Here is a 20,565-nt window from a genome sequence, read left to right as displayed (position 1 = left end):
CCACAGAGACTATGTTCTTATATTTAGAAAAACACTAAAATTCCACAAAAATTTAGAAACAATAAATGAATTCAGCAAATTAACTGGGTACCAGAGAAATACAATAAGAAGTTTACATTTTATGTACTTGAAGTAGTTTAAAAAATAATTCCATTTATAATAGCATCAAAAAAAGTAAAATACTTGGGGATTAATCTCACTAAAAAATAAAATTCTTATGCAATGAAAACTACAAATCACTGCAGAAATGAATTAAAGAATAAATGAACCACATCTCATATTCATTGATTGGAAGACTTAATAGTGTTAAGAAATCAATTATACCTGAAGTGATCTCCAGGCTTAACACAATCCTTATCAAATCATCCATTATTTTTTTCACTGAAATACAAAATGTCATCCTAAAAGTCATGAAATCTCAAGAAACATCAAATAGCCAACGTAATCTTGAAAAAGAAAAACAAAAGTAGGAACTCTGTTTAAAAGATTTGTAATATATATGTAAAATTTGCTCATATGTATGAGGTATATGCTATTTTGATACACGTATAAAATGTGTAATGTTAAGATAAACCAATCTGTCTTTTCAATGTCATTATTTTATGGTGAAAAGTTTCAAAATCATTTCTTCTACCTGTTGTTAAAATAATATCCAGCACATTACACTTCAATATACTCACACTGCTGTGCAATAGAAACTCACAAATTCTCTCTCCTAATCCATAACTTAGTTACCATTAGTTAACCTTTTTCCCTTCCTTCCACTCTCTTTACCTAAAATCTGGAAGCTGACATTTTACCTTACCTTCTATAAGATACTTTTAGATTCCACATGATTGAGACAGTAAAAATTTTAAATAGAAATAAATCATAATATAATAATCAAAATATTGTAATACTAGAATCAAGACAGACATGTAGACTGATACAATAGAAAGCCTAGAAATAACTCTTGCATATGTAATCAGTTGATTTTTGGCAAAGATGCCAAAGCCACTCATTGGGGAAAGTAGTCGTTTAAGCAAATGGCCCTGCACTAATAATTAGAAATAAAAATTGAAACTATGAGATTACTTCATACATACCATGGTGATAAACATAAAAAACAGAAAATATAAGGAATTTGGGAGAGTTCCTTCATTTCAAGTGTTTTGAATGATTTAAGAAGAATTGAAAATAGTTCTTCTTTAAAGGATTGGTAGAATTCAGCCATGAGGCCATCCAGCCCTTGGCTTTTTATGTTGAGGGGTTTTTAATTACATACCCAATCTCTAGTATGGTTATTGGTCTATATAGGTCTCCCAAAATCAGAAAAGATAAAGATAACTACAGGCCAATATTCCTGATGAACATAGAAGCAAAAATCCTCAACAAAATATTATCTAATTGAATCCAACAACACATCAGAAAGATTATTCGCCTGGACCAAGTGAGATTTATCCCTGGTATGCAGAGATGGTTCAAAATTTGCAAATCAATCAATGTGATACACCACATTAACAAACTAAGAATAAAACCCATATGCTATCTCAATTTCATAAAATACAACATCCTTTCATGATGAAAACATTAAGCAAATTGGGTGTAGAAGGAACATTACTCAACACAAAAAGGCAGCTTGTGACAAATCTACAGCCAGCATCAGATCTCATGGGGAAAAGTTTGAAGCATTGATGCCCAATTTCACTATTTCTATTGAATATAATGCTGTAAATTTTAGCTAGAGCCATTAGAAAAGAAAAAAATCTAAGGGGATGGAAATTGGAAAGGGAGGAGTCAAATTAACCTTGTTTCCAGCTGACAAGATAGTATAAGTAGGAGAACCAAAGACCCTACAAGAGCCTATTGGAAACTCAGATGAGACTTTGGTAAACCCGCAGAGTATAAAATCACACAAAAGTCAATATCCTTTGCATAGACAAATAACTTCATATCTTTCTTATAAGGAAGAACTTGTAAGATCAGTCCCATTCACCATAGCTGCAAAATATTTAAATGCTTTGGAATAAATATAACCAAGAATGTGAAAGATCTCTACAATAAAAATCACAAAATATTAAATAATTAGAAGACACAAAAAATGGAAATAAATCTTCCATGTTTGTGGATTGGAAAAGTTAATATCAAAATGTCTGAAAGCAATTTACAGATTCACTGTGATCCCAATCAAAATATCAATGACATTCTCATAACTAGAAAAATGATACTAAAATTCTTGTAGAAACACATGAGATTCCTGATAGCTAAAGCAATCTTATAAAGCCAAGGATGTTGAGGTGGATTCATTTCTGAGAGGAAGAGCGTGGTGGGGACAAGAGGCATGGAGTCACCACACAAACCCTGCGAGTCGGGTGAAAGCAGGCCTGAGGCAAGCAGCCTGCAGACTCATTTTTTTTTCAGTTGCTACAGCTGCTTATATAACCAAGGCATCCAATACAGTCAAGGAGCAGTCTATGCCCTAACCAATCACAGCCTGTTGCCAGGCAGTTTCCAAAGCCATCCAATCACAGCCTGTTGTCAGTCAGGCTCTGTTGCCATGTGGTTTCCGAAACTATCCAATCACAGCCTGTTGCCAGGCAGACTCTGTTGTCATGTGGTTTCCAAAACCATCCAATCACAGCCTGTTGCCAGGCAGACTCTGTTGCCAGTGGCCATCTTGGCATGGCCTTCTCATTCCACCACAAAAGACAAAGGCAGAAGCATCATAATGTCAGATTTCAAGACATTATACAGGGAAATTGTAATCAAAACAGCCTGGTACTGGCACAAAAATAGACATTAGACTAATAGAACAGAATAGAAACCCCAGAATTAATCCAAGCGCATACAATCAACTAATCTATATTAAACAAGCTAAAATCAGTCCCTGGAAAAAGGACAGTCTTCAACAAATAACACTAGGAAAATTGGATCTACACATGCAGAAATAGGAAACAAGAGCACCACCTTACACTTAGAAAAATGTCAATTCAAAATGGGTCTAGATTCTTTTTATTTTTTTAAAATAAACTCCAATGTTTTATAGTATGTATGTATGTATTTATTGATTGATTGATCTGACAGAATTACAGACAGTGAGAGAGAGAGACAGAGAGAAAGGTCTGTCTTCCATTGGTTCACTCCACTAATGGCCCCAATGGACAGAGCTGCGCCGATCTGAAGCCAGGAGCCAGGTGTTCTTCTTGTCTCCCATGTGGGCACAGGGGCCTAAGCACTTGGGCCATCCTCCATGGCTTTGTCAGAACACAGCAGAGAGCTGGATTGGAAGAGGAGCAACTGGAACTAGAACTGGCGTCCACATGGGCCATGTGGGATGCCAATGCCTCAGGTGGAGGATTAACCTAGTGAGCCATGGCACCGGCCCTGGGTCTAGGTTCTAAATCTACAACCTGACCCCATCAAAATAATAGAAGAAACCAAAGGGAAAAATCTGCAGGACATTGGCAAAAGAAAGATTTCTTGGAAAAGACCCCAGAAACACAGGCAATTAAAGCAAAAATAGACTAGTGGGTTTACATCTAGATAAGAAGATTGCAAAGAAAGAGGCAACAAACTGAATAGGCAACCAACAGAATGGGAGAATTGTTTTGCAAGCTATGAAACTGATAAAAGGATTAATATCCAGGATCTATAAAGAGCTCAAGAAACTCAACAACAATTCATTCAGCTTTCAAAAGAAAGGAAATTGTGATATATGTTACAACATGGATGAACTTTGAAGACATTATGCTAAATGAAATAAGGCAGTCAAAAAAGGAAAATACTATATAATTTCAACTGTATATGGAATTAAAATAATCAAACTTATAGGAATGAGTTGAAATTTTCATAGATTCTAATATAAGCTTTAATGATAGTGGGAATCTGAAATAATTAAACTTATAAGAACAAGTTGAAATGTGATTTTCATAGATTCTGATATAAGCTTTAATAATGATGAATCAAGTAAATTATTCTGTGTTCTTTATATCAGTATTTATTTTGTTCATTCCTTAGAGTTCCTAATTATAGTCATGATTATTCTGAAAATACATTTAGCTTAAAATTTGAATTCATTCGATAAATGCATCTAGAGGAATTTAATAATGTTTTTTGTATGTGTATGGTGGGAGCATACAGGAGAAGAAAGTTATTTTCTTTTTTTATTTTTTATTTAAGGTAAACAAACTTAATGCATTAAATACAAATTTAGGAACATAATAATTCTTCCCACCCTACCCACCTGCACTCCCACCCTTCTTCGTCCTCCCTTTCCTATTTTCATTGTTATTTTAACTAGGGTCTACTTTCAATTAATTTTATGCACATAAGATTATACTAAGTATATTGGAGATATTTGGTTTCTTCACTGTGGTGCTTTTTCTTGTTATACTATGACTCTAGATTAAGTGGACTGTCTGTTTTTGATGGAGCCTTAGAGGCTTGAGATGGGTGTGGCCTGAGAGCTCTGTTTGGTGTGCCAAAGGTGACACTCCCAGGTTAGGGGTGGTAGTTCTCTCTCTCACTCTCTCTCTTTTTTTGATTCAAAAGGGAAGTAATTCCACACAGCTGAACGAAGTTGGAGGTAGTTAGCAGGCAAATGATATACCCACAGGAGCCAGAGATCAGAAGCTCTTTCCCAAGGACCACACAGGGAATCTGTTCGGCACTCAGAGTGGGCTCAGATTCTCCTTCAGTCTCACACTGGGTTGCCAAAGTTACGGAATTGTAGCGTCTCTGGAGAGTACTCACCTGAATTCCGTGAGTTCTCTCCCCCACCGTCTCTTTTTTCACAGTCTCAGTTAAGTAGCCCCACAGATTTACTAGGTCCTAATCTCCTGTTAATTCGCCCCGCCCAGAGTCAGGTTTTTCTGCTAGGCTCAGGGCCGGTGCAGACCTGAGGTTGCTCTGCTTATGACGTATGTCCAAGATGGCACCTGCTCTTTGTCTTGCTCGCCTTTGAGAGATGAGCAGAGAGAGAGAAACCCGTGTCCGTACCAGTCACTTTTTTTTTCCTCTCTCTCTCTCTTCTAGTTAGCCTGGTGAACTTTCCCCCCCGGGGGTCGTTCCCTCCAGTCTCCTCTTTCCGCTTGCCTGCTGGTGTCTCGGGCTATTGAGGTTCGGCTCACCTCGCGTTCCAGCGCTGGTGTGTTGAGTCTGCCGCTGGTGTCTCGAACTGTGGGCTCCCACGCTCTTCACGCAGGTCCACTGTGAATCACTAGTTCTGGAAGAGTTTCTTCTGCTGTTTCTTCCCCTACTCTTCCTTGAACCTGCAGTATCTCCACTTTTATTAAACTGTTTCTCCCCGGACTATCAATGTGCTCCCTTCCTATTCTGACATCTTGCCTCCAGTCTAAATATCTCCAATATACCAAATAACAAACGCAAAAACCGAGGTAATAAAAACAAGGAAGTCACCATGATGCCCCCAAATGAAAAAGACACCCCAATTCAAGATTATGAAGATGATGAGATAGAAGAAATGCAAGAAGCAGATCTCAAAAAATTGATAAGAACATTAAGAAGTTCTCAAAAACAAATTCTTGAACTACAGAAATCCTTAATGGACAAGATAGAAAATCTCTCTCGTGAAAATGAAATATTAAGGAGGAATCAAAATGAAACAAAACAACTAGTACAACAGGAAACTGTGATAGTGACGAGAAATCATAATGAAGTGAAGAATTCAATAGATCAAATGAAAAACACATTAGAGAGCCTTACAAACAGAATGGGTGAAGCAGAAGAGAGAATATCGGACTTAGAAGACAGAGAACAGGAAAGGATACAGTCAGACCAAAGAAAAGAAGAGGAAATTAGAAATCTAAAACATATTGTCAGGAATCTTCAGGATACTATTAAAAAACCCAACATTCGGGTTCCAGGAGTTCCTGAAGGCATGGAGAGGGAGAAAGGATTAGAAGGCCTTTTTAGTGAGATATTAGCAGAAAACTTCCCAGGTTTGGAGAAGGACAGAGAAATCCTAGTACAGGAAGCTCACAGAACCCCTAATAAACACGACCAAAAGAGATCCTCACCACGACACGTTGTAATTAAACTCTCCACAGTGAAACATAAAGAAAAGATCCTAAAATGTGCAAGAGAGAAACATCAGATTACTCTCAGAGGATCTCCAATCAGACTCACAGCTGACTTCTCATCAGAAACCCTACAAGCTAGGAGGGAATGGCGAGATATAGCCCAGGTACTAAGAGAGAAAAACTGCCAGCCCAGAATATTATATCCTGCAAAGCTCTCATTTGTGAATGAAGGTGAAATAAAGACCTTTCACAGCAAACAGAAATTGAAAGAATTTGTCGCCACTCGTCCAGCCCTGCAAAAGATGTTTAAAGATGTTTTACACATAGAAACACAGAAACATGGTCATCAATATGAAAGAAGGTAAAGGAAGGAAACCTCACAGCAAAAGATCACAGGAAGTTCAAAACATATACCAGAAAATATCTTTGGAAAATGGCAGGGAAAAGTTACTACTTATCAATAGTCACATTGAACATGAATGGCCTGAACTGTCCAGCTAAATGACACAGATTGGCTGATTGCATTAAGGCAAAGACTTCTTGGAAAAGACCCCAGAAGCACAGGCAGTCAAAGCCCAAATTAACATTTGGGATTGTATCAAATTGAGAAGTTTCTGTACTGCAAAAGAAACAGTCAGGAAAGTGAAGAGGCAACCAACAGAATGGGAAAATATATTTGCAAACTATGCAACTGATAAAGGGTTGATAACCAGAAGTTACAAAGAAATCAAGAAACTCCACAACATCAAAACAAACAACCCACTTAAGAGATGGGCCAAGGACCTCAAGAGACATTTTTCAAAAGAGGAAATCCAAATGGCCAACAGACACATGAAAAAATGTTCAAGATCACTAGCAATCAGGGAAATGCAAATCAAAACCACAATGAGGTTCCACCTCACCCCAGTTAGAATGGCTCACATTCAGAAATCTACCAATAATAGATGCTGGAGAGGATGTGGGGAAAAAGGGACACTAACCCACTGTTGGTGGCAATGCAAACTGGTTAAGCCACTATGGAAGTCAGAAACCTGAAGATAACCCTACCATTCAACCCAGCCATCCCACTCCTTGGAATTTACCCAAAGGAAATTAAATTGGCAAACAAAAAAGCGGTCTGCACATTAATGTTTATTGCAGCTCAATTCACAATAGCTAAGACCTGGAACCAACCCAAATGCCCATTAACAGTAGACTGGATAAAGAAATCATGGGACATGTACTCTATAGAATACTATACAGCAGTCAAAAACAACGAAACCCGGTCATTTGCCACAAGATGGAGGAATTTGGAAAACATCATGCTGAGTTAATTGAGCCAGTCCCAAAGGGACAAATATCATATGTTCTCCCTGATTTGCTACAACTAACTGAGCACCAAAGGGGAAACTTGTTGAAGTGAAATGGACACTGTGAGAAACAGTGACTTGTTCAGCTCTTGTCCTGACGGTTTATGTACAATGTAATACTTTATCCATTTTAGTATTTTTTTTTGTTCAGGTACCATTGGTTGAACTCTGTAATTAACACACAATTGTTCTTAGGTGTTTAAATTTTAACTGAAAAGTGATCCCTGTTAGGAATTTGGAAAACATGTTGAGTGAAATAAGCCAATCCCAAAGGGACAAATACCATATGTTCTCCCTGATTGGTGACAACTAACTGAGCACCAAAAAGGAAACCTGTTAAAGTGAAATGAACACTATGAGAAATGGTGACTTGATCAGCCCTCACCCTGACTGTTGATGAGCAGCTTAATATGTTATCCCTGTTAGTAATTTTTTTGTTTGTTCTACTTAATACTTTTGGTTGAATACTGTAATTAATACACAATTCCTCTTAACTGCTGAAACTTTACTGAAAAGTGATCGCTGTTAAATATAAGAATGGGAATAAGAGAGGGAAGAGATGTGCAATTCGGGACATGCTCAAGCTGACTTGCCTCAAACGGTGGAGTTAGAAACATACCAGGGGATTCGAATTCAATCCCATCGAGGTGGCATGTACCAATGCCATCTCACTAGAGCCAATGATCAATTTCTGTTCACAATTGATCATAATGATAGGACTAAGAACCAAAGGGATCACATAAATAAGAATAGTGTCTGCAAATACTAGCTGATAGAATAAAAAAGGGAGAGAATGATCCAACATGGGAAGTGAGATACACAGCAGACCCATAGAATGGCAAATGTCCTAAACAGCACTCTGGCCTCATAATCAGCCCTTAAGGCATGTGGATCCGGCTGAAATGCCCATGAGAATATTTCAGGCATGGAAAGCCAAGACACTCTGGGGAAAAAAAAAAAAAAAAAAAAAAAAACCTAAATGAAAGATCTCCACGAGTGAGATCCCAGTGGAAAGAATGGGTCATCAAAGAAGGAGGTACCTTTCTCTGAAGGGAGGAGAGAATGTCCACTTTGACCATGGCCTTGTCTAAATATGATCAGAGTCAGTGAACTCTGGGGGCTTCCATAGCCTTGGCAGCTCATGACAAGAGCCTAGGGTGATTACTGAGTGTCAATTTGTTAAGTCAACAACAGGAGTCACTGTGCACTTACTCCTCATGTAGGATCTTTGTCCTTAGTGTGCTGTACATTGAGATTTAATGCTGTAACTAGTATTCCAACAGTATTTTTCACTTTATATATCTGTTTGGGAGCAAACTGTTGAAATCTTTACTTAATGTATGCTAAACTTATCTTCTGTATATAAAGAGAAATGAAAATGAATCTTGCTGTTAATGGAAGGGGAGAGGGAGTGAACAAGGGGAGGGTTGCGGGTTGGAGGGACGTTATGGGGGGGAAGCCATTGTAATCCATATTCTGTACTTTGGAAATTTATATTCATCAAAGAAAAGTTAAAAAAAAAAAGATTATACTAAGTAAATAACTCAACAAACAGTATGAAAAAATAGCTGCTCCTAAACAGTCAAGACAAGGGTTGTTCAAAGTCATCACATCTCAAAGTGTCAATTTCATTTCTATAGATTACCTTTTAGGTCCTCTATTAGTTACCACAGATCATGCAGAACATATGGTGTTTGTCTTTTTTGGGACTGGCTTATTTCACCAAATATGCTTTCCAGTTGCATCCATTTTGTTGCGAATGACAGAGTTTCATTTATTTTATTTACCCCTGTGTAGTATTCCATGGTGTATATATCTCATATTTCTTTAGCCAATCTTCAGTTCATGTACATCTGGGTTGATTCCGTATCTTAGATGTTGTGAATTGAGCTGCAATAAACATGGGGATACTGATCACTCTTTCATAGCTGATTTCTTTTTGTTTGGGTAAAATTCTGGGAGTTGCTGTCTGGGTCATATGGTATATCTATATTTAGAGTTCTGAAGTTTCCCCATACTGTTTTCCACAGTGGATGTGGGGTTCCATGGGATGTGCAGCCATGGAGCCCCCACATCAAGGTCGGTCTGATAGTTGTTGCTATGTCTTTATCACAATGCGAATGTTGCTAGTTTCGGTTAGGGCAATGCTTTTCCACGGTTGGGACTTTCCAAAGGAGTTGAGAATGTTGTAAACAACAAGATGGCACTGAGGACCACGCGGTGAGCCTGCCTGCTGTATGACACCTCATCTGATTGGCCCGAGGACGTGTGCACACTGTGTGAACAGACAGCGGATTGGAGTCTTCTGTGCATGGACTTGAGCCCGCTTGCAATTGGCCGGATTTTGTATATAAGCTGTGTGCTGAGGAAGGAGGGGGCTTTTCTGTCCACTCTCCTCCCTTCATTTTTTCTCTGTCACTGTTATTTTCTCATTAAAAGTCTACTGAAGACCGATAAGCTGCGAACAGTGTAGTTCCTTTGCGGACAAGGGAGCGACAAGTGGCTGCACCATATTACATTCCCAGGAACAGTAGATTAGGACAACTCTTTCCCCACATCCTCAGCAGCATTTGTTGTTTGTTGATTTCTGTGTGAGAGCAGTTCTACCTGGGGTGAGATGAAACCTCATTGTAGTTTTTTTTGCATTTCCCTGATGGTTAGTGATCCTCAGCAGTTTTTCTTGTATCTGATTGCCATTTCATATTCTGCTCTTCAAATATATCGGTTTAAGTCTTTGTCCATTTCTTAACTGGATTGTTTGTTTTGTTGTTTTTGAGCTTCTTGAGCTCTTTATAGATTGCAGATTTTAATCTTTTATCAGTTGCATAGTTTACAAATATTTTCTCCCATACTAATGATTGCCTCTTCGCTTTGATGCATGCAACTTTTGTGGTGCAGAGGCTTCTCAATTTGATGTAATGCTGTTTGTCAATTTTGACTTTGGTTGCCTGTGCTTCTGGGGCCTTTTGCAAGAAATTTTTGCCTGTGTCCATGTCTTGCAGGGTTTCCCCAGTGTTTAATAATTTGAAGTTATCAGGTCATAGATCTAGGACTTTGATCCATTTTGAGTGGAGTTTTGTGTAAGGTGTAAGTAGAGGTCTTACTTCATATGTCTTCATGTGGAGATCCAGGTTTCCCAGCACCATTTGTTGAAGAGACTGTTCTTGCTCCAGGGACTGATTTCAGCTCCTTTGTCAAAGATAAGTTGGTTTTAGAAACATAGGTTGATTTCTGTACTGTTCCATTGGTCTGTCTAAATGTTTTTACCAGTACCAGGCTGTTTTGGTTATAACTATCATGTAGTTCATTTTGAAATCTGGTTTTCTGATTCCTCTGGCTTTGTTTTTGTTGTATAAGACTGCTTTAGCTATTAGAGGTCACGTGTGTTTCCATATGAATTTCAACATCTTTTTTCTAGATCTGAGAACAGTGTCATTGGTATTTTGATTGGTATCACATAGAATCAGCAAATTGCTTTAGGCAGCATGGACATTTTGATGATACCGTTTCTTCCAATAGATGAACATGGAAGATTTTTTTTCAATTTTTTTGTGTCTTCTCTGTTTTTTTTTTTTTTTTTTTTTTTTTTTTGGTTAGACCATTTGGTTTTATTATGAAAATGTTTCACAACATACACAATCACAAACTCTCACCCATCATCCAGCTTTGTGAACATATCAAGAAAATATTACATCTAGCATTTCTAGAAATGAGTTTGAAGTAAAAAAAGTTTCTTGTGTTAGCTCAATCCACCATTCTAGTGAATTTTGCTTTTCTGTTTTTAACAGGTGTTCTTTAAGATGGTGCACATGATCGTAAACAGATGAATAGCATACCCAGTATACCTGCAGTTTGTTCATCTAGCTCCCCTGCCAGACATGTTACAGTCTTCTGCTAGCGTCAACATTGCTTTGAGTCTCCTAAACAGGCATATTTATAAAATACATTCCTAGAAGAACTTCTGTATCAGAAGGTATACAGATTTACCACTGATTAGTTTCTCAGAAACCGTTTTACCAATTTTACCTCTATTAACTTTTGTGCTATATGATCTTTCTGTACAATTTAATATTTTTTCAACTCTGAAATTATTACTTTTTTGAATTCTGAACATACATTAGACTTTGGGCAACAGGTTAGAGAGTTAACACCTAATAATTAAGGACTTAGATAATACTAAGTGTAATAAACAGTAACAAAAAGCTTGGTTTATATAGGCAGGCATTTGAAAGCCTAGTAGGTAAAATTTCACCTGTTAGGCTAATGCCACCTTTCAATAAGACATCATTAATAAAACTTTTTGGGCTTTCCTTGAGGTTGTCCCATTTTTTTTTTCCATTTCTCTTTTAAGCGTGCTTGCATTACATCTCTCAGCCATTGAAACAAGCACTTCTAGGATATTCTGATTTGCTCTTTCCAGGAAATGAATCAGTTCAGCAGCAATCCTCAAATCATTTCTAGTGGAGGAGTTGATTGAAACCCTGTTCTCCTCGCTCTTCCAGTGTGTCCTACTCTGTGTACATATTCTTCAATGTTCCTTGGAAAGTTGTAACTATAGACATGTGTAATATCATGGACATTCAATCTACCTGATGCTAAATCATTAGCAATTAATATCCTCACTTTACCTGTTTTAAAGTCCTTTAATGTTTTCTCCCTATCATTTTATTCTCTGTTGCCATGCAATGACTCTAATGACATGTGTCGGAGGTCTAGGTCACTTGACAAATGATCAACAACAGCTTTTCTACTGATGAATACTGTGACTTTGTCCTTCAGTGACATATTTTCTAGGAATTTTTGTATATGCATCCATTTCTCTTCTTCTGTGGTAATGATTATATTTTGCTTTACTGTTCTTAAAGAAACTAGGTCCAAGTTTCCAACATACACAAGCATTGTTTCTTTCAAGTATGACTGTGCAAGTCGATGGCCACCATAGGTCCATGTTGCACTTGTCACAATGTTTTGCCTATCTGGTTGCATGTATAATAAAAATTCATTATCTGGGGTTCAGATTCCATATCCAACATTTTATTCGCTTCAGCTAAAACCAGGTAGGTTATGGTCTTAAGTCTGATGAAGTTAGTTGTTTGTAGATTATTTAGCTTTCCAGGAATTGTGATTATGATGTCAACACCTTTTGAAACAGACTGTATTTGTGCATCTGTCTCTACCTCCATATACAGAAACACTTCTAAGATTTCTGTATGAATACTTAGAACATTTGGCCTGCACCTGCAGAGCCAGCTCCCAAGTGGGTGTAAGGACTAACATGCAGGGGCTGTTCCTTTCCTCCCTGCCAACTGGTTGGCAATCTAGATGCATAAATCGAAGCATTAAATATGACAATGTCTTCCTGGTTCCTGTTTGGGCAACTCCTATGACATCTCTCCCTTGTAGAACTACTGGCCATGCTTGTGATGGAATTCACGTTGGCTTTATAAATTCTGCCTTTTCAATATTTTTCATCACTTCAGAAAAAGTTTCAAAGGCATATTCCAAAGAACAGGTAGGATTCAGTACTGGATGTTTTTCATCTTCTTCCAAGCCATCACACATTACATTTAATTTCCCTTTCTCCTGTGTCTGTCTGCTCTAGTGTCATCGATCTTGTTTTTTCTGATTTTTCATTAAAGTTTTTCTTAACTGGAAGTAAATCTTCCTACATCTTTTTCTCCCATCTCACAGCCTCCTTTTGAATTTGATCCCAGTCTATCAATGGCTGAGCTTTAACACCCTTGGCATCTTTGCTTACCTCTGCTCCAGAGGATTGGAAGGCCACAATATCAACTTTGTGACTTAAACTGTAATTTTCTTGTTTTTTTTTTTTTTAATAAAATCATCTATTACCACTTTTGCTTTTTTATGCATCATCTTGCTGCCAAAAATTTTTGCTTCTGCATCAGCTTTTCCTTTTATTATCTGTTTTAATGTTTGTTGAACTTTGTGTTTCTTTTATTTTTGACCCACAATGACCAATCACCATGCGACCAACTCGCTCTTTAGGCTGAAACAGAGAGGCAATTCCATGCCACCACTGACTGCAATTTTCCTTCCAAAGAGGTCTCTCCAGGCACCTCCTCTGCTGACCCAATTATATCCCTGATCTCTTCACCCAGGTTCTTCCATGGCCTCTTCCTTAGAGCTAGAGGCACTGTCGACCCTCAAGGGGCAGCAAAGACCCAGGTGGATGTGTTAGGTCATATGTCTTGCATATAAATTCTTAAAAAGATCCAGCCCTTCTGATGTCGCTCCCCTATGGCTCTGCACTATGTGAGTGTGGCATCCGAGAAACACTCTTTCTACTTCTTTCTTTAATGTTTGATAATTTTCATCGTGGAGATGTTTGATATCCTTGGGTAAATTTATTACAAGGTATTTATTTTTTTCTAGCCTTTGAGAATGGGCTTTGTCTTAGTTCTTTCTCAGCCATGGCATTGTCTGAATATACTAAGCCTATTGATTTTTGTGTGTTAACTTTATGTCCTGCTACTTTATCAAACTCTTCTATGAGTTCCAATAGTCTCTTAGTGGAGTCTGTTGGATTCCCTATATGTAGAATCATGTCATCTGCAAACAGAGATGGTTTGACTTCATCCTTCACAATTTGCATCTCTTTGATATCTTTTTCTTGCCTAGTGGTTCTGGCTAAAACTTCCAGTACTCTACTGAATAGCAGTGGTGAGAGTGGACATCCTTGAATGTTCCCCATTCAGTAGGATGCTGGCTATGGGTTTGTCAACAATTGTCTTGATTGTGTTGAGGAATGTTCCTTCTGTACCTATTTTGTTTAAAGTTTTCATAATGAAAGGATGTATTTTATCAAATGCTTGCCCTGCAGCTATTGATAAAATCTTATGGTTTTTGTTCTTCAGTTTGTGAATGTGGTATATAACATTGATTTGTGAATGTTGAACCATCCCTGCATAACAGGGGTAAATCTCACTTGGTCCAGGTGAATGATCTTTCTGACATGTTGTTGGATTCAATTAGCTAGTATCTTGTTGAGGATTCTTGTGGCTATGCTCATCAGGGATATTGGTATATAGTTCTCTTTCTGTGTTGTATCTTTTTCAGGTTTAGGAATTCAGGTGATGATAGCTTCCTAGAAGGAGTTTGGGAGGATTCCCTCCTTTTCAATTGTTTTCAATAGCTTGAAAAGAATTGGAATTATTTCTTTAAATGTCTGATAGAATTCAGCAGTGAAGCTATCTGGTCTTGCAATTTGTAGGGAGGGTGTTTATTACTAATTCAATTTCTGTCAAGGTTATTTGTCATTTTAGGTTTTCTATGTCTTTGTGGCTCAATTTTGTTTAGGTTCTGTGTGTCCAGGAATCTGTTCATGTTTTCTTGGCTTCCTGATTTGTTGACATACCTCTTTTTGTAGTAATTCCTTTTGATTCCTTTTATTTTTGCGGTATCTGCTATTACATTTCATTTTTCATCTCTAATTTAATTGATTTGAGTCTTCTCCCTCTTTTTTGGGTTTTTATTTGGCCAATGGTGTATGAATTTTGTTTATTTTTTCAAAAAACAGCTCTTTATCTTACTGTTCTTTTGTAATTTTTGTTTCTATTTTGTCTATTCTCTAATTTTAATTATTTCTTTTTGCCTAATAATTTAGGCTTGATTTGCCATTATTTTTCAAGATCCTTGAGATGCATTGATAGCTTAATTCTTTGGTGCCTTTCCAATTTCTTGATGTAGGTACCAATATAAACTTTCCTTTTAACACTGTTTTTCCTGTATCCCGTAAGTTTTGATATGTTGTATAGTCTTCTTCATTTGTTTTCAGAAAGTTTTTGATTTTTTGTTTTCTTCTATGACCCACTGTTAATTCAGCATCATGTTATTCTTTCTCTTCTAACAGTTTTTCTGTTAAAGTATATTTTGTTTGAAATTAGCATGGCTACCCCAGATCTTTTTTGGTTTCTGTTAGCATGGGATATCTTTTTCCATTCTTTCACTTTCAGTCTATGTATACCTCTGTTGGTGAGATGTATTTCTTGCAGACAGCAAAAAGATGCATCTTGTTTTTTAATTCATTTAGCCAGTCTGTATCTTTTAACTGGAGAGTTGAGGCCATTTACATTCAAGGTAACTATTGATAAGTAACAACTTGCCCCCTGCATTTTTCCCATAAATATTCCTATTGCTTACTTCGGATTTCCTTTGTACTTTCACTGGGAGATTTTCTGCCTTCACCTTCTTTCATAGTGATATCCATGTATATGTGTTTTTGTGTGTAGCACATCCTTAAGCATGTTTTATAAGGTTAGATACGTGGTGGCAAATTCTTTCAATTTCTGTTTGTTATGGAACATCTATATTTCACCTTCATTCATAAATGAGAACTTTGCATGAAGTATTCTGTGTTGACAGTTTTTTTCTCTTAAGACTTAGAATATATCTCACCATTCTCTTTTTTATCCTGTTGGGGTTTATGATGTGAAGTCAGCTGTGATTCTAATTGGAGATCCTGTGAACGTAATTCATCACTTCTCTAGTGCACATTTTAGAATCTTTTCTTTATTTTTACTGTTGAAAATTTGACTACAGTGTGTCATAGTGAAGATATTTTCTGGTCATGTATATTAGGAGTTCTATAGGTTTCCTGTACTTGGGTGCTCCTTTCTTTCTCCAAATTGGAAAAGTTTTCTGTAATTATTTCACTAAAAGCTTTCCAATCCATTCTCTCCTTCCACACCATCAGGAACTCCTATGACTCCTATGTTGGGTCATTTGATAGTGTCCTGTAAACCTCCAATACTGTTTTACGTTTTCTAATTTCTTCTCCTCTTCCTTCTCCTCCTCATCATCCCTCTTCCCTCCCCCTCCTCCTCTTCTTACTTATCCCCCTTTTTCTCCTTCTTCCTTCTTCTTTCTGACTGCAAAATTTCCAGAGATTTGTCTTTTAATTTTGATATTCTGTTTTCTGCCTCACTTAGTCTGTTGCTAGGCTTTTTGCATTTTTATTTGATCTACTCAATTCTTCATGTCTAATTTTTTTTTATTTCTCTATAAAATCTTAATTTCATAGGAAAAATTTTCATTAATATCATGTATGATTTCTTTAATTTGTATATTTGCTTCTGATTATTTCTAAGTAGTCCTATGATCATTTTTTTGAATTCTGTTTCTGGCATTCTTCAATCTCTTCATCTTCACATTCTAGTATTGAAGTATTGTTTTGTTCCTTTGAGGGTGTCATATTGTCTCCCTTATTTTTGTTGAATTTCTGTATATTTTTTGGCATTTCTGAAGATACTTTTTTCCCACATGTTGGCTTTTATGTTAGAATTGTGCTTCCATGGATTATTGGAGTGTCTGCTCTTTCAGTGCATGCCCAGAGGCTTGTGCTCTGTTCAGGGCTCCAGGGAGAGGGCACACCCAAGTTGGGCATGGTTAATCTCTCTCTCTCTCTCTTTTTTTCCCAAGGGAAGGGTTTGATCAACTCATTGCCTTGGTGTTATATTCACCTCCTCTCCTTCAAGGTGATAAATTCCTGGGTACTAGCATAGTGGGTCCAGTATTCATCTGCACTGGCACAAAAATCACACAAAGGATCCATGCAGTCCCCTGTGGCTACAGCTTTTGCCCTTCCATGCAGCTTCAGTGTTTCCAAGGTCCCATCATACAAGGCTCCCATAGCCACAGGGCACTAAGTATTTACTCTCTCCTGCCAATTACCATTCACAGAGAGGCAGACATTTTCAGAGCCAGCTGCCTGTTGGTACTTCGCCCAGGTGGCCTAAGCCCCAGAGCCTTTAATGTGTGGGGAGCACCTCACAGTCGTACATAGGCAAGCAGCCTCCTGTCAGTTCTCAGAGCCAGACTTAGACATCTCCTCTTGACTGGCTGCTGGGCACATGCACACAAGCTGGCATAGCTGTTACATAGGTCCAAAATGGCGCGTTCCCTCTCTCAGCTGGATACAGGACATTGATGTTGGGTGTTGCAGAAAGAAACCTGCCTCTTTTTTCCCTCTAGGTTGGCAGGTGCACTGTCCCCCATAGGGCTGCAAGCCTGACTCACACCTGGCTCTTCCTATAGCTTTATCGCCAGTGGCGTGGGCTACTACATCCAATCTCCCCTCATTCTCCAAAGCCATGCTGAAGCACTTGGCTGCTGGAGTCCTGTGTTGTGTCTATGTTCTTGCTGTGCATCCACACTGTCCACATAGATCCACAGCTTCCCTCTAACTTTCATGGGGTTTCCACTGCAATTTTATCCCTAACTCTTAAGAAGATTACTTCCTAATAATTTAAAATAAAACTAATAAAAAATGTGGGACCTTACTCGGACTTAGGTATAATTTATTGAACTAAGTGATTCAGCAATTTAAAATGAGTGAAAAAATATTCTATCTGAGGAAGAAAATTGTCATAATGTAATATCTTTAACCATTAAAATAGATTACATTTTATAAGCCAGGTTAAAATTTAAATCCAACATTAAAAAAAAAAACAAAAATGAAGTCTTAATGTAGAATATAGTAAAATCAATATTTCTTTTTTGGAGTGAATGTATTTTCTTGGAACCAGTCAGCAAGCTGTTATGATACCAGGAAAAATTTTTGCAAGTAAAATTCCTATAAATTTCAAAGTTTAATTACTGATGAATTACAAGAATATAATACTCTTAATTCTGGGCTTTTCCCAGCCAATTTGTGAAACGGGTCAATGGAGAGAAATATCTACATCAGTGACTATTCAAAACATGTAAAAGTAAATCAGATCACCAGGGCAAAAGAAACATATGAACCTAAATTATTTCATTTGGAAACATTTGCTGCAAGCCAGATAGTCCATTGTCATGAGAATAGATAGGTGGCTCTTATTCACTATTCTGACTAGTAGAATGCAATTGAATTTTTGCTGGATGTCTGTATAAGTAAATTATTTTAATTAAATGATATAAAGCAAATAGTACAATTTTGGATACTTTTTCTTAAGTTAGACATTGAAATTTCTTTCAAATTATAATCCAGAGTTTATCAGATTTATAAACGTTAGAGTTCACAGAAGCCAATTATCATTTGGGTACATGGTCTCAGACACAGGGTTAATGACATAATTTAAATGTTTGTTTCAGTACAGAAATTTTTTATCAGTTTAGTCATTTATAACTCATCTTTTAAATAGCTCTTGTAACCAAATAAAATTATGAGATTAGAGATAATTCTTCAGTCAGAATTTATTAAGCAATAAATACAACAGTAAAATTTTAGATGGTTGGCTGCTACAGGATTGCACTGTGTAGTAGTTATGGGCCTAGTCTCTGTATTCAAATCCCATCCCTACAAATCAGCAGCTATTGACCAAGGCTAGTCAACTGTCCTATGCATTACTCTATTTTCCTGTAAAATGGGAATAATGGTGATAATGATAATGCTAACAATTATAGGAGCTATATTACACTTGTTATGAAATTTAAATAAGAATTGTAAGCTATTATTACAGTGATAAAATGAACACGATAAACTTAGCCACTCCACTGAACTCATGACAAATATTAATAACTTAATAAGACACAGATTGTTATAGGCTGCATTAAGCACTTAGTAATAATTAATCCATAGAATGAAACTAACCAACCCTTTATTAGGAGCTCCCAGTACCAGACAGTGGAAAATATAATAGGTGTGGATGCATGAAAATAAATCTAAAGTATCTGTGAACCACTCTGTATATAAAAGCTGAAACAATTTGTGACAGCATGGTAGGAAAACATTTGATCTATTATGGGCAGTAGTAACTGAAAATTCAGTTGCAAATGAGGATGGTTATAGAGTGAAAGATGCATCCATATGAGTTCTTCCATAGCAGTGCAAAATCCAAGAAGAACATATGCTTGAGTATTACATCCACCCTCCTAATCTTCGAGGTAAACATACAGTTACTATTTGCGTGGTGCACCTCAGATTCATTGGATTCAATCCTATGACAAATTCATATAAGATAATTAGCTTTTGGCATCTGGCCACTATTTCAATGATGTTTTCTTAAATTCCCTAGGGAAAGAAATTTACTGTTGTATTTTCATTTCTCAAAATCATAAAATTCCTTTAAAACAAGAAGTAAAAATCTGAGTTTTAAAGGTCTGAGACAAATTTTATGCATATAAGGCACATTTTCAAAGATTACAGGTGGACCACCATTATTGTTTGCAAATTAGTTTGTGTGTCCCCTTTGGGTTAAAGTCCTGATCACAAAAATCTTATCTTAACAGTTAATAGATTGATGTTAATTGTTGATAGATTCAGGGTGGATGCTTGACACAATAATGTTACCCCAGAGTTGCTCCTAGAAGGATATCCTTAGATCTTTGGGGTCTATAGTTGCTGTGAGAGGGATGATAAGACTGGGTCTGGCTTAGTTGTTCTCTTTCTCTGCTTCTTGCCTTGCCATGTAATCATTCCACCATACAAGTAAGCCTCAAGAGATGGCCAACCCAATGTGGCCCACTGGATCATGGATTGTGAAACTTTACAACTGTGAGTCAAAATAAACGTCTTTGTCTCATGTAGTTTAGGTATAGTGATGAACTGCTGGTAAATGCAATCACCATTTTCTCAGTTATTCCTGGAATTATGTTAGAAAAGATCAAAGATGGGCCAATCAAAATGGGACACAGAAGATTTTGGCTCTGCTACAACTAGACTAATATGTGAAAGTGGAATTAAAATAAAGGTTTATTTCATGCAAAAAGTCTTGAAGTCTATGCTTGTAAGTGTTCTTCTAAAATTTCATAAAAATGGGAATTACAAAAAAAACTGTATGTTATGTGATGTATCATTTTTTTTGATTTGTGTATGCTGTACCATCCCTGCATATCATAGATAAATCCCACCTGGTGAACAAATGATATTTTTTGCAGTATGCTTGGATTCCATTAGCTATTTTGTTGAGGATTTTTGCATCTATGTTAATCAGACATATCGGTCTATAATTCTCTTTCTTTCTAGTTTTATAATTAAGGTGATGCTGGTCTCATTGAAGGAGTTTAGAAGGATTGCCTCCTTATTAATTGTTTTCAATATAAGAAGAATTGGGATTAATTCTTTAAATGTGGTAGAATTCACTGAAGTCATATAGTCTTGGGCTTTCCTTTCTTGTTAGAGGTTTTTTTCTTTTTTTTTTCTTTTTTTTTTTTTTTTTTTTTTTTTTTTTGACAGGCAGAGTGGACAGTGA

At 36.9% G+C, this 20,565-nt stretch overlaps 1 pseudogene; it reads right to left on the bottom strand.

The window, feature by feature from the left end:
- Nucleotides 1–11,656: 11,656 nt before the first annotated feature.
- LOC103347787 (probable ATP-dependent RNA helicase DDX43 pseudogene) lies at nucleotides 11,657–13,402 on the bottom strand (annotated as a pseudogene).
- Between the last annotated feature and the right edge of the window lie 7,163 nt (nucleotides 13,403–20,565).

This window comes from Oryctolagus cuniculus, chromosome 2, assembly GCF_964237555.1.
Source record: "Oryctolagus cuniculus chromosome 2, mOryCun1.1, whole genome shotgun sequence".
NCBI classification, from domain to species: domain Eukaryota; kingdom Metazoa; phylum Chordata; class Mammalia; order Lagomorpha; family Leporidae; genus Oryctolagus; species Oryctolagus cuniculus.
The sequence above is the reverse complement of the archived record's forward strand: the minus strand, read 5'-3'. Positions and strand labels throughout refer to the sequence as shown.